Source organism: Corythoichthys intestinalis, chromosome 8, assembly GCF_030265065.1.
Source record: "Corythoichthys intestinalis isolate RoL2023-P3 chromosome 8, ASM3026506v1, whole genome shotgun sequence".
Lineage (NCBI taxonomy): Eukaryota > Metazoa > Chordata > Actinopteri > Syngnathiformes > Syngnathidae > Corythoichthys > Corythoichthys intestinalis.
Window position 1 is genome coordinate 51,668,129 of NC_080402.1, and position 15,012 is coordinate 51,683,140.

At 45.5% G+C, this 15,012-nt stretch overlaps 1 protein-coding gene across 4 annotated transcripts in view; it reads left to right on the plus strand.

The window, feature by feature from the left end:
* The window catches only part of sh3pxd2aa (SH3 and PX domains 2Aa), a 183,808-nt gene that overhangs the window by 35,055 nt on the left and 133,741 nt on the right, over window positions 1-15,012 (plus strand). The window lies entirely within an intron of this gene.

Below are 15,012 nucleotides of genomic sequence, written 5' to 3' on the forward strand. Positions count from 1 at the left end.
AAATTAATTTTAATTATCAACAGACCTAATTTAAGCACAATTTTACCATTTTGAAAATGTTTCCATGTCTGTACTAGGGGTGTGACAATATATTGAAAAGGTGATATACTGCGATACTTTGTAGCCCAAAGGGTTATCGGTATGCTCCCACCAGGAATCGATATATAGTTTTAAAAAGGTGGCACTGTTTAAAGAAAAAGGAACAATTCAGTCGCTACCGAAATCTTCCATTAGAATAGTGCCTACTTTAACTCACTGGTTGCCATTGACGACGCTAAACATCCAATTCATTTTGACCTGATTGGACGCTTAACGCCATCAATGGCACTGAAACCAGAGCTTTCACAGCCAGTCTTGTGGAGATTTACATGTCACTTCCTATTCATTTTACACATTTACGGGCTATTTCCGATTGATTTTGAGTCACTTCTTATTCATTTGGGGACATTCTAAAGTAACTTGCTTTTAAATAACCCAAAATCAACAGGTCACTATCTGTGAACTTGTGAATGTCCCAAAATCAAATGACCGAAAATCAACAGAAAATGATGTGAAATGTCCCAAAATTAACTCATTGCCTGGCATTGGCTGCCCCTAACGGCCATAGACTCCCAGTCCGTTTGGAGTGGGAGGGATGGCAGCGAATCAACAAATGTTCATTTGCTGCCACCCTCCGAGTCCAAACGGATTGGACGTGTACAAATGATAACTCATTCCAATTCACAGTAGAAGGATGAAAATAGCTTGTTTTTTTCCTTTTAGTCAGTAGTTTTTGTAGAATATCCTAGAATGATTTCCTCACCAATATAATTGCTGTATCGACACATCATGAGATCATCGTTTTTGTGAGAGGCTGTTCTCGGCAACGTGAGCTTCAAAGTGTGAGTGAATTTGAGAGGACTCACTCAATGAAGAATTTAATAAAGACAAGCATTTTTCTACGCTACATTGTTTGAAAATAATTCACATCATGAAGGTGGCACGGTGGCACAGGGGAAGCACGTCCACCTCTGGGATTCCGTGCTCGCGTGGGTTTTCTTCAGGTTCCTGCCGCATCCTAAAAAATACGTGTAAATTGTTCATTGGTATGAGTCTGTGCGTGAATGATTGTGTGACTATACTTGCCCTGCGACTGGCTGGCAACAAGTTCAGGGTGTACCCCGTCTTCTGATAGGCTCCAGCACCCCTGTGACCCTCGTGAGGATTAGCGGTTCAGAAGATGAATGAATGTTATTGAGAGTGATTAAAAATATGACGTTAAAGGTGATGCAATGGAAAAATGTGTGCGCGCCTAAATTTTGTGCTGATGCACCATAAGATAAATGTTTGACCCACCAGTGCAACCAATGCATAACGTAAGTGTGGAGCCTTGGCTAAATGTATCGCAATGTTATTTTTTTCGTTATATCATTCAAATATAGCTATTGAATTTATCTGGGTTTTGTGGATTTGGAGAGGGTGCCTCGTGGAGTCCTGTGGGGGGTGCTCCGGGGGTACGGGGTACCGAGCCCCTTGGTAAGGGCTGTTCGGTACCTGCTGTACGACCGGTGTCAGAGTTTGGTCCGCCTTGCTGGCAGTAAGTCGAATTCGATCCCTGTGAGGGATGGACTCCACCAAGGCTGCCCTTTGTCACGATTCTGTTCATAATTTTTATGGACAGAATTTCTAGGCGCAGCCGAAGCGCTAAGGGTGTCCGGTTTGGTGGCCTCAGCATCTCATCTCTGCTTTTTGCAGATGATGTGGTGCTGTTGGCTTCATCAAGCCGTGACCTCCAACTCTCACTGAATTGGTTTGCAGCCGAGTGTGAAGTGGTTGGGATGAAGGTTAGCACCTCCAAATCCGAGACCATGGTCCCCAGCAGGAAAAGGGTGGTGTGCCCTCTCCGGGTTGGGGATGAGATCCTGCCCCAAGTGGAGGAGTTCAAGTATCTTGGGGTCTTGTTCACGAGTGAGGGTTGGAGGGAGCGGGAGATCGACAGGCGGATCGGTTCAGCGTCTACAGTGATGCTGACTCTGAACCGGTCCGTAGTGGTGAAGAAGGAGCTGAGCTGAAAGGTGAAGCACTCGATTTACAAGTCGATCTACGTTCCTACCCTCACCTGTGGTCACGAGCTGTGGGTCGTGACCGAAGGAGCAAGATCCCGGATACAAGCGGCCGAAATGAGTTTCCTCTGCAGGGTGTCCGGGCTCTCCTTTAGAGATAGGGTGAGAAGCTCGGTCATCCGGGAGGGATGTTGAGCCGGTACTCCTCCGCGTTGAGAGGTTCGAATGCCTCCTGGAAGCCTCCCTGCAGAGGTGTTCCTGGCATGTCCCACCGGCAGGAGGCTCCGGGGACGACCCAGGACATGCTGGAGAGACCATGTCTCTCTGCTGGCCTGGGAACTCCTTAGATCGATCCCGCCGGAGGAGCTGGTTGAAGTGGCTGGGGAGAGAGAAGTCTGGGCTTCCCATCTAAAGCTGCTGCCTCCGTGACCCGACCCCGGATTAAGTGGCAGATGATGGATGGATGGATGGATGAAGTTATCTGGTGGAAATTCTTGTAGTTTTATTATTGCAATATATCACAACCCCCCCAAAAATCACAATGATAGTTTTTCCAATATCGTTCACGCCTACTCCGTACTATATTCTCACTGTGTTGCTTCAACTGCCACGTAAAGTGCCAGTTTGTCAAAATGTTTTTACGTCAACACATGTATCTTTCTGCCCCCTAAATCTGGATCAGTCCTTCCCTGTTTGAACTTTTTCTCGTTTTATCAAGGCATTACCCTCAAACATCTGATAGGTGACTGCCTTTTTGGCGTTCCAAGTGCACATTTAGGCTAATCAATGTTCTTTTTATTTGTTTCCATTGTCATTCCCTTGCATGCGATTCTCTAAATGAGAGGGACAGTTTCAACATTTCGTCAATGACGTTCATGCCTGAATTGTTTCATTTGGTTTGAATACCTTGAGCAAGATTTGGAGCACACTGACTTTGTGTCTTTCATACGGAGAGAAGAATGATTGTGTGCAGGCTTGTCTTCCACAGCCCAAATGCTAGCTAATACGGGAGGTCCCCGGGTCATGAAAGAGCCATACATTGGGGGCACATTTGAGTAGCTCCTGTGCGCCAGCCCAGCAGGAAATGATATTTCAATCAGTGGCAAAAACGTTTTTGCTGAAACGTCTCATTGATAACTTTGGAGGCAATACGACTCCTCTCTGCAAAAGAGTAGTCACAGTGTGGGCTGACATAAGCAGAACTAAAAAGTAGCAGAAAAGGTCATACCCCAAAGGCTTGTGGACAGTGATTTCAATTTTGCCTTGCTGCAATACGTTATTTAAGAAACGTTTTGTAATTCAAATAATTTATTTCTCATTTGTTCTTGAAGTTCTTTAGACTGTTGCACTATAAGCTTTTGTTTTTAATTAGGTTTTCTTGTCTCTGAGCCGTTGAAGAAATATTTAAGTGTGATAGATATGCAGCATAAACTGAAACCAGAAAGGGCAAAACCTTTTTTCCCCAGCAATATAGAGTGGTACCTACCTCTACATAGAAAATTCGTTCGAGGACCTGGTTGGTGTGTCTAAATCGTCATAAGTCGAGCGGGATTTTCCCATAAGAATACGTACATTGTAATTCGATTAATTCAATACATAGCCCAAAAACCTATGCCAAATTCGTAATAAATACTGCAGGTACAATTACAAATAGCAATTGCACATAGCAGAACAAATAACAAATAAATAAATACATATCAGAGTAATAATACATAGCCTATAAGTAGGGGGCCGTCCCACTCTCCGCTTCAGTCAGTCAAAGTTGGTCACAGTTATTCTCAAACACATGCAGCGATCCAACGCCAGATTTAGGTTGAGAAAGTACGAAAGCTGTACCGCATACAAACAGTAAGGATTGTCTCAGGAGCGATTTGTTCGATGATTCAACGTAATGATGATATTTTTTGTACCATGCATGCATTTTGAAATGTTGTGAAAAAGGGAGAAATTAACCGCTACGGCATTGGTGTCATAATTCGCAATATTTACATAAAATAAATGCGAAATGCCAGATTTTTTGCTTTTAACCAAGAATCAAGACTAATTTACGTCCATATCTATAAAGAATTCAGGGATTTACGCATTTATTCACAAGAATTTTCAACGTAAAAAGCTCTTTGTGGTGATAAGGCGGTGGTGATAAGACTACCAGCACATTCGACATATTTACGCAAAATAAATGCTAACTGCCTGTTTTTTTGCTCCTTACTAAGAATCGAAACTGTTTTATGTCCATATCTATAAAGAATTAAGGGATTTTAGCATTTATTCACAAGAATCCATCCATCCATCCATTATCTTCCGCTTATTCCGGGGTCGGGTCGCGGGGGCAGCAGCTTCAGCAGGGAAGCCCAAACTTCCCTCTCCCCAGCCACTTCAGCCAGCTCCTCCGGCGGGATTCCAAGACGTTCCCAGGCCAGCCGAGCGACATAGTCTCTCCAGCGTGTCCTGGGTCGACCCCGGGGCCTCCCGCCGGTGGGACATGCCCGGAACACCTCTCCAGGGAGGCGTCCAGGAGGCATCCGAACCAGATGCCCGAGCCACCTCAACTGGCTCCTCTCAACACGGAGGAGTAGCGGCTCGACACCAAGCCCCTCCCGGATGACCGAGCTTCTCACCCGATCTCTAAGGGAGAGCCCGGACACCCTGCGGAGGAAACTCATTTCGGCCGCTTGTATCCGGGATCTTGTTCTTTCGGTCACGACCCACAGCTCGTGACCATAGGTGAGGGTAGGAACGTAGATCGACCGGTAAATCGAGAGCTTCGCCTTTTGGCTCAGCTCCTTCTTCACCACAACGGACCGGTGCAGAGTCCGCATCACTGCAGACGCTGCACCGATCCGCCTGTCAATCTCCCGCTCCCTCCTACCCTCACTCGTGAACAAGACCCCAAGATACTTAAACTCCTCCACTTGGGGCAGGATCTCATCCCCGACCCGGAGAGGGCATGCCACCCTTTTCCGGTTGAGGACCATGGTCTCGGATTTGGAGGTGCTGATCTTCATCCCAACCGCTTCACACTCGGCTGCAAACCGCCCCAGTGAGAGTTGGAGGTCACGGCTTGATGAAGCCAACAGCACCACATCATCTGCAAAAAGCAGAGATGAGATGCTGAGGCCACCAAACCGGACCCCCTCAACGCTTCGGCTGCGCCTAGAAATTCTGTCCATAAAAATTATGAACAGAATCGGTGACAAAGGGCAGCCTTGGCGGAGTCCAATCCTCACAGGGAACGAATTCGACTTACTGCCGGCAATGCGGACCAGACTCTGACACTGGTCGTACAGGGACCGAACAGCCCTTACCAAGGGGCTCGGTACCCCGTACTCCCGGAGCACCCTCCACAGGACTCCCCTAGGCACACGGTCGAACGCCTTCTCCAAATCCACAAAACACATGTAGACTGGTTGAGCGAACTCCCATGCACCCTCGAGGACCCTGCCGAGGGTGTAGAGCTGGTCCACTGTTCCACGGCCGGGACGAAAACCACACTGCTCCTCCTGAATCCGAGATTCGACTTCCCGACGGACCCTCCTCTCCAGCACCCCTGAATAGACTTTACCGGGGAGGCTGGGGAGTGTGATCCCTCTATAATTGGAACACACCCTCCGGTCCCCCTTTTTAAAAAGGGGGACCACCACCCCGGTCTGCCAATCCAGAGGCACTGTCCCCGATGTCCACGTGATGTTGTAGAGGCGTGTCAGCCATGACAGCCCTACAACATCCAGAGCCTTTAGGAACTCTGGGCGGATCTCATCTACCCCCGGGGCCTTGCCACCGAGGAGCTTACCAACCACCTCAGTGACTTCAACCCCAGAGATTGAAGAGCCCACCTCAGAGTCCCCAGACTCTGCTTCCTCAAAGGAAGGCGTGTCGGTGGAATTGAGGAGGGCTTCGAAGTATTCTCCCCACCAACTCACGACGTCCCGAGTCGAGGTCAGCAGTACACCATCTTCACTATACACAGTGTTAATTGTGCACTGCTTTCCTCTCCTCAGACGCCGGATGGTGGACCAGAATTTCCTCGAAGCCGTCCGGAAGTCGTTTTCCATGGCCTCACCGAACTCCTCCCATGTCCGAGTTTTTGCCTCGGCGACCGCCGAAGCCGCAGTCCGCTTGGTCAGCCGGTACATGTCAGCTGCCTCCGGAGTCCCACAGGCCAAAAAGGCCCAGATAGGCTTCCTTCTTCAGCTTGACGGCATCCCTTACCCCAGGTGTCCACCAGCGGGTTCGGGGATTGCCGCCACGACAGGCACCAACCACCTTACGGCCACAGCTCCGATCGGCCGCCTCAACAATGGAGGTGCGGAACATGGTCCACTCGGACTCAATGTCCCCCACCTCCCCCGGGACAAGGGAGAAGTTCTGCCGGAGGTGGGTGTTGAAGCCCTTTCTGACAGGGGATTCTGCCAGACGTTCCCAGCAGACCCTCACAATACGTTTGGGCCTGCCAGGTCTGACCAGCATCTTCCCCCACCATCGGAGCCAACACACCACCAGGTGGTGATCAGTTGACAGCTCCGCCCCTCTCTTCACCCGAGTGTCCAAAACATGCGGCCGCAAGTCCGATGACACGATCACAAAGTCGATCATCGAACTGCGGCCTAGGGTGTCCTGGTGCCAAGTGCACATATGGACACCCTTATGTTTGAACATGGTGTTCGTTATGGACAATCCGTGACGAGCACAGAAGTCCAATAACAGAACACCGCTCGGGTTCTGATCGGGGGGGCCGTTCCTCCCAATCACGCCCCTCCAGGTCTCACTGTCATTGCCCACGTGAGCGTTGAAGTCCCCCAGCAGAACGAGGGAGTCCCCAGAGGGGGCACTCTCCAGCACACCCTCCAAGGACTCCAAAAAGGGTGGGTACTCTGAACTGCTGTTTGGTGCATAAGCACAAACAACAGTCAGGACCCGTCCCCCCACCCGAAGGCGGAGGGAGGCTACCCTCTCGTCTACTGGGGTAAACCCCAGCGTACAGGCACCAAGCCGGGGGGCAATAAGTATGCCCACACCTGCTCGGCGCCTCTCACCGTGGGCAACTCCAGAGTGGAAGAGGGTCCAACCCCTCTCGAGAGGACTGGTATCGGAACCCAAACTGTGTGTGGAGGAGAGTCCAACTATATCTAGTTGGAACTTCTCTGCCTCACACACCAGCTCGGGCTCCTTCCCCGCCAGAGAGGTGACATTCCATGTCCCAAGAGTTAGCTTCTGTAGCCGGGGGTCGGACCGCCAAGGCCCCCGCCTTTGGCTGCCGCCCAAATTGCTACGCACCCGACCCCTTTGGCCCTTCCCACAGGTGGTGAGCCCATGGGAAGGCGGACCCATGTTGCCTTTTCGGGCTGTGCCCGGCCGGACCCCATGGGAAAAGGCCCGGCCACCAGACGCTCGCCTTCGAGCCCCACCCCCAGGCCTGGCTCCAGAGGAGGGCCCCGGTAACCCGCGTCCGGGCAAGGGAAACTTGGATCCTGTAATTTTGTCCATCATAAGGGGTCTTTTGAGCCATTCTTTGTCTGACCCCTCACCTAGGACCTGTTTGCCATGGGTGACCCTGCCAGGGGCTTAAAGCCCCCAGACAACATAGCTCCTAGGATCATTGGGACACGCAAACCCCTCCACCACGATAAGGTGATGACTCAAGGAGGGATTTCACAAGAATTTTCAACGTAAAAAGCTCTTTGTCTGTGTTTCCACTCGGTCAGCTTTGATGGAGATAGGCCCCCTATTAATCGTCCCCGCTCCCCGTGTCCCGTCAATATATTATGAAGTCTATGAATAATAATTACATAATGAATTGGGTTCTAATGTGGTGCTTGTGTATTGCATGCTGCCCTGAACGCACTGTGTGACTGATGAGAGAGTGAGTGACGCTCGGCAGAGATTTTACTTTCTCTTTCCATGCTCTGTTGTTGTTGGCGTCGGTCACGGCGGACAGTGTCCGTGTTGTGTTGCACAAGTTCTGACATAAATGATTTAAAAACCTGACAAATCTGGCGACTTCCTTGCCAATGTTACAATAATAATAATAATAATAATTAGTGTCTACTATCTCAAGGACGACCTGTTCAGCCGGATTGTCAGGACAGTTCACTGACATGCACGCCACGCTCATATTTTTCTATTATTTCCATCTTAATTTAAATGCTAAGCCGAGATGTCAAAGCAAATGATGAGTCGTATCTTGATGCGATCTTATGCCAAGGTACCACTGTATAATTCAATTCAATTTTATTTGTATAGCCCTCAATCACAACAGAAGTCTCAAAGGGCTTTACAGAGGCAATATGATACACAATTAGAAATGAAGCAACAAAGATGAATAGATGCAGTTCAAGTCCTGGGTATCCCCTATCCTTAAGACCCTCCATGCCGGCAAGGAAAAACTCCAAAAACTCCAGAGTCAATAGGGAGAAAAATGAGAAACCTCGGGGAGTACCACAGTCAGGAGAGATCCACTCCCAGGACGGATAGACAGGAACCCCAGAACGGCTAATGGGAATTAGCAAGCGAAATTATAGTCCGTAAAAATGCAGTGGAGTGAAGGTGCAAGAAGAAGTCCCTCTAGTCAGATGAGACGGGTGTAGCAGCGAGGACGTCTATCCAGCCAGGGGTCCGGACAGTCAGGAGGCTGCAGCTGAAAAATAGCCCCTCCCCAGAGGGGAGGGGGGAAAGGGGACACCGGGTGACTAGCGATGAAGAGACTAGACAACTAGATATTAACATTGGAAAATAGAGATAAAGTAAGACAAGTGGTAGGTAGAGCAAGAAAAGGAGATAGAACTCAGCGGCTGTACTGCCCCCAGCATTATAGCTTCTAGTGCAGCTTAGACTAAACTGTGAGTCTACTCCGACTTCAACTAGCCTAACCATAAGCTTTGTCGAATAGGAACGTTTTTAATCTAATCTTAAATGTGCAGACTGTCTCGGCTTCTTTAATACTAGCTGGAAGCTGATTCCATAAAACAGGGGCTTGGTGGCTAAAGGCTCTAGCTCCGACAGTACTTTTATGAACCCTGGGAACTACCAGTAGACCGGCATTCTGAGATCGGAGTGTTCTGTTGGGGCGGTATGGAACCAGAGCATCGGTGAGATAAGGTGGCCCCAACCCATTAATGGTCTTAAATGTAAGAAGAAGTATTTTAAATTTAATTCTAAACTCGACTGGAAGCCAGTGAAGTGCCTGGAGCACAGGGGTGATGTGCTCTCTTCTATTGGTTCCTGTTAAAAGTCTTGCTGCTGCGTTTTGGACTAGCTGAAGACCTATTAGAGAGCTTTTAGGACAAGCTGCAAGTAGGGAGTTACAGTAATCCAATCTCGATGTAACGAACGCGTGAATTTTTCTGCATCGCTTTTAGATAAAATATTTCTAATTTTGGCGATGTTGCGCAGGTGAAAGAAAGCCGTTCTACAGGTTTGTTTAATGTGTGCTTTAAACGATAAGTCAGGGTCAAATAAAACTCCTAGGTTTTTAACTGTGGTGCTGGAGGCTACACTTACATTGTCCAGAGTGACTATCTGGGCAGCTAAAGATCTCTAACACTTTTCGGGCCTATTATAAGGACTTCTGTCTTTTCAGGGTTAAGCAGAAGATAGTTAGTGCTCATCCAGGTATTTATATCTCGGACGCAGGCGCTTAGTTTTTCTACTTGCCTGACCTGCTCAGGTTTAATTGATAAATACAGTTGTGTGTCGTCAGCGTAACAATGAAAGTTAATGCTATGTTTTCTGATGATATTACCTAGAGGAAGCATATACAGCGTAAACAAGATGGGCCCGAGGACAGATCCTTGCGGCACACCATAACTAACTCTAGAGTACGATGATGATTGTTGGTTTACATTGACAAACTGGTACCTATTAGATAAATATGATTTAAACCAGCAGAGGGCTGCTCCTCTAATGCCTATGTCGCATTCTAATCTCTGCAATAAGATATTATGGTCGATTGTGTCAAAGGCTGCGCTCAGGTCCAACAGAACCAGGATCGAGACTAATCCAACGTCAGCGGCAAGTAACAAGTCATTAGTTACTTTAACTAATGCGGTTTCAGTGCTATGATGAGCTCGAAAGCCAGACTGGAACTGTTCAAATAAACTATTGTCCTGTAGGTGCTGACAGAGCTGTTTAATTACCACTCTTTCAAGGACTTTGGAGAGAAATGGTAAGTTAGAAATAGGTCTATAATTGGCCAAAATTTCAGGATCAAGAGTAGGTTTTTTCAAGAGCGGTTTAATAACTGCATATTTAAAGGACTGCGGCACGTAGCTAGTAACTAATGAGGTATTTATTATATTTAATAATGTGGTCGCTCACAGATGTATTACAATTTCTCACAAACTGTTACTTTTTCGGTTGGTTAGAACGAATGTTTGTGTTCATGGTCGGAACGTGGCGATTTGGTGAATGCTAGATATCTTTGGCATCCTTGCATCTCAATGAGAGCCTTGAGTGTGTTCAAGGATAGTTTCTTACATTTCATCATACATTTCTTACATTGTGACTTCAAGGTTGACCTCCGAATCGAGGAGTATTCCAACTGCATATTGTATAAAGTCGCACAATGTTGGTCTTTAAGACTGACACAGTCAAGCTGCAGCATAATCAAAAACAATGCAATTGATGGACCTATTTCCATTGTGGTCAGATAGAAGTGTAGCCATGCACGGTAAATTTTTTAAAATTTTTTCATTAATTTCCCTCAAGATATGGTTACAAATACAATCTGCTGGTTTTGACTTGAACTGAAATCAAACATTTGGTGGAATAGGATCCAATTCTGTAGCAAATCTTTTCCAGTTAAAGCCTATCACCAGAGTCCATATGTCACACAATGCTCAAAAGCTTTGGATTGTGGTCGGCAAGTGAGGGGGGCTGAGGATAGACTTGCTGCACCTGTTGTCTTTTGGGAGTATTGAAACCTGGAAATGCCAGATGGGTTATAACACACACCAGCGTTGAATGATATCTCTTGAACAGAACTCATATTTTAGGATGACTCAAACCATTTAGAGCCTACAATAACAAATATGTTAGTTAGTTTGTTATGTGAGATCATAATAAATTCAACTAGCTTTGCATCTTCCAATCACGCCTGCCTAAAATTCTACTTGGGTTAAATACATACATAATTTTCTTGGTTCTTATTTTGAAATGCAGCCAAACATATTTTGTCAATGTGAGAACATATAACACAGCTGTCCACTTTAGTAGAATACCCCTGATTTAGAAGGGTGAAAGAAATAGCTTTCCTCCTTTCAACCTCATCAAAAATATACAGTTTGCTTTCCATAAACCCAATAATGTACTTCTAGTGTACTTCTAAATGTGTGCTTTTAATAGCCTCTATATTTTTGTCCTGGAAAATTAAAGCTTTCCCTTTAACAGTACAACGTTGGCCTGATTGAAGGGCTTGATAGTCTGAGGGGAAACATTGGTTTATCATTAACTGTATGCTGCGTCTGCTTTCAGCCAGAGAAATAACTTCCATATGCCATGGCCCTGCTTAGTTGTATGAGTTGTGACTGCGCTTCTTTTGAATCACTGAAAGTCACATGGGTGCCATGTTTGTCATACTGATCATGAGTTGTTCCAGAGTTTGAACAAATGTGTTTATTTCTATTCCACTCTGCCTTGCTACTGTTAAGCTCGGGGTAAACCTTAGCAGTCACATGACCACGTGCAGGAAGTCAAGGAATCAATCTGCTGCCCAAGGACTGTGCGGCATCCCTGAGTTAATGCCAACAGACTTTCACAGCTCCTTATATGGCTGCTCTATTCTTAGCGCATGTGCATGGGATGAACAAGGAGCTGCTGTTTGTCTCACTCTGAGAAGAGTCCGGCACTTGAGCTCAAATCTATCCGGGTAGTGACTTTAAATTACATGATCATTTGTACTGTAGTGTGAATTTAGATAGTTTCATCAAAAAGAAGTGTTGAAATAAGGACAGGTGTTTATTATTTTGATAAATGTGAGTGAAACGTTTTGATAATCAGGAACATATATGCATTCTATATGTACAGTGGTAGAAAATATCTGAACCTTTTGGAATTTCTCACATCTCTGCATAAAATCACCATCAAATGTCATCTGATCTTTGTCAAAATCACACAGATGAAAAAAACAGTGTCTGCTATAACTAAAACCACCCAACCATTTATAGGTCTTCATATTTCAATGAGGATATCATGCAAAATATAACAGAAGGGTGAAAATTGTTAACCCTCTGCCTAAGGACACTTAAAGAGCAATTGAAACACATTTTAACCAAACAATTTAAGCCAGTTGTGTGTCCAATCACTGATGAGTGGTTTAAAGCTGCCCTGCCCACTATAAAACACACACCTTGTAAGAATTGTCTTGATGGGAAGCATCGTCTGATGTGCATCATGGCTCTGTCAAAAGAGCTGTCTGAAGACCTGCGATCAACGATTTTTGATTTGCTAGAAAAGGATTCAAAACCATCTTGAAAAGTCTGGATGTTGATCAATCGACAGTCAGAGAAGTTGTCTACAAATGAAAGAGTTTGGCACTGTTGCTTCTCTCCTACTCACTCCACAGTAGATTTGGCAAAATATTTTGTCGACTGATGAAACCAAAGTTGAATTGTTTGGGAGTAACACACAACGTCATATGTGGAGGAAAAATAGAACAGCTCACGAACATCAACACCTCATCCCCACCATGAAGCATGGTGGAGGTATCATCATGATTTGGGGGTGTTTTGCAAACTCAGGGCCTGGAGTACTTTAAATCCCGAATGGAAGATTAAATTCAAAAGTTTATCAGGATGTTTTGCAGGAAAACCTGAGGCTGTCTGTCAGACAGTTGAAGCTAAAAAGAGGATGGATGCTGCAAAAACACTATGATCCAAAACAGAACTAAATCAACTTCAGAATGGTTTCAGAAGAACACAATACACGTTCTGGAGTGGCCAAGTCAAAGTCCAGACTTGAAACCCATTAACTCATTCGCTCCCAGAACCGTATAAATACGTTCTATTTCCAAATGCTTCAGTGTCCCGATTACGTATTTATACGTCTTTTGCGTTTTTTTTTATAAGAAGCATATATAGCTTCCGCTCTAATTGAGAAACAAAGAACAAGGCTCCAAACCAATTTTAAAGCAATAAAACTGGCCACTGGAGGGCAGTAGCGCATTTTGGATGACCAGGCAAGCCGATTCATCAGCAGTGAACGGCCGGCCAGCATTGTTAGAGCGCTGGCGGAGGAGCCCAGGCGGCGCTCCGACCGGACAAAACAACGAGAGGACGCCTGGGACGCCAGGCGCTGGACGATCGTGCAAAACGAGTGAAACCCCCCGTGGAGGGACTCGCCAAGCAGACCCCGCAGAAATGCAAAAATAATCCATCTTTGTGAGACAGACAACGATGAGGGAAAAGTTTACACGGCTGACATGGCGACAACGGCGTCATCTCGGCGACAAACCGTCATCTCTCAGTAGTCATGTGTGAATAAATTGCTACTTTGCTATCAAAAGCTCTATTTGGCTGGTTGTTAATGTTATTTTGTAAAAGGAAAACATTATTCAGATGTTTGGGATGTAACTAATGCAAAAAATAGCTTTGCTAAAGTCAAAGTTATGTTTGAAATGTATGCGTTTACAAAAAGCTAATTTTCTCAGTTTTTTCATCAGAAATGGGAAAATTGCTCAAACTAAGCTATTTTCTAATGCTGATTTCTAAAGAATGGAACAAGATACGAACTTACTTTTTTTTTCTGCTGAAAGAAGAGAGTCTAATCTTTCTTTTGGTGGGTTCAAAGTTTATATCGCAATAGAACAGAATTTTCTGTGGGCCTTGCAAAATCAGTCAAAATCCAGAAAAAACGGCCGGGAGCGAAGGGCCTTGCTCTGGTGAAAATGGCTGGGAGTGAAAGAGTTAAGATGCTGTGGCATGACCTAAAACAGCGTTAATGCCAGACATCCCAGGAATCTGACTGATATCCAGCAGTTTTGTAAAGAAGAATGGGCCAAGATTAGTCCTGATTGATGTGCCAGACTAATCTGCAGCTACAGGAAGCGTCTGGTTGAAGTTATTTCTGCCAAACGGGGGGCCACAAAATATTAAATGTGATGGATTCACTTACTTATTTCCCCCCTTCTGTCATTGTTTGCATACTATCCTCATTAAAATATGAAAACCTATAAATGTTTGGGCGGTTTTACTTAGCAGACACTGTTTTTTAATCTGTGTGATTTTGACAAATACCAGATCACATTTGATGGTGATTTTATGCAGAAATGTGAGAAATTCCAAAAGGTTCAGACACTTTTTCATTTCACTGTACAGTGATACCTTAATTATATCTGTTAATGGGGACCAGAAGCGACCACATAAAGTGAAAAACTGCCAAGTAGTGTCTCCCCCCCCATTTCAACATACTTTTTTGTGTGTTTATATAATATCAATAAATGTACCGTAATTCTCAGTCAATAAAGCACACCTGACTATAAGATGCCACTCACCAAATTTGACACAAAAACATTTGTTCACCGATAAACTGCACTGGACTCTAAGCCGCGGCTGTCCTCACTGTATAATAGGATATTTACACCAAAAGATATTAACCGCTAACACTTTATTTGACAGCGATATTATATGACTGTCATAAGACCGCGGTAATTTTGACATGACACTTTCATGAGATTAATGAATGTTTATGACCAGTGTTGGGAATAAAAAAAAAATAACGCCGTTATATAACGGCGTTATTTTTTTTCAATAACGGGGTAATAAACCTAATTATTTTTTCCGGCGTTACAACGCCGTTACTGTTACTGACGGTCAAAAGCGGTGCGTTACTTACTCTGAATAAATTGAAGAAACTACCAGCCGTAGCGAGTCTACTCTGCTCTGTTTATTTGTCATCTAAGACTTGGGGTGCGTTCAGGTTCAAGAATAGCGCACGTACTTCTTATGACTCCAGGCTGTTTGTCCCTGCTCATTCAACT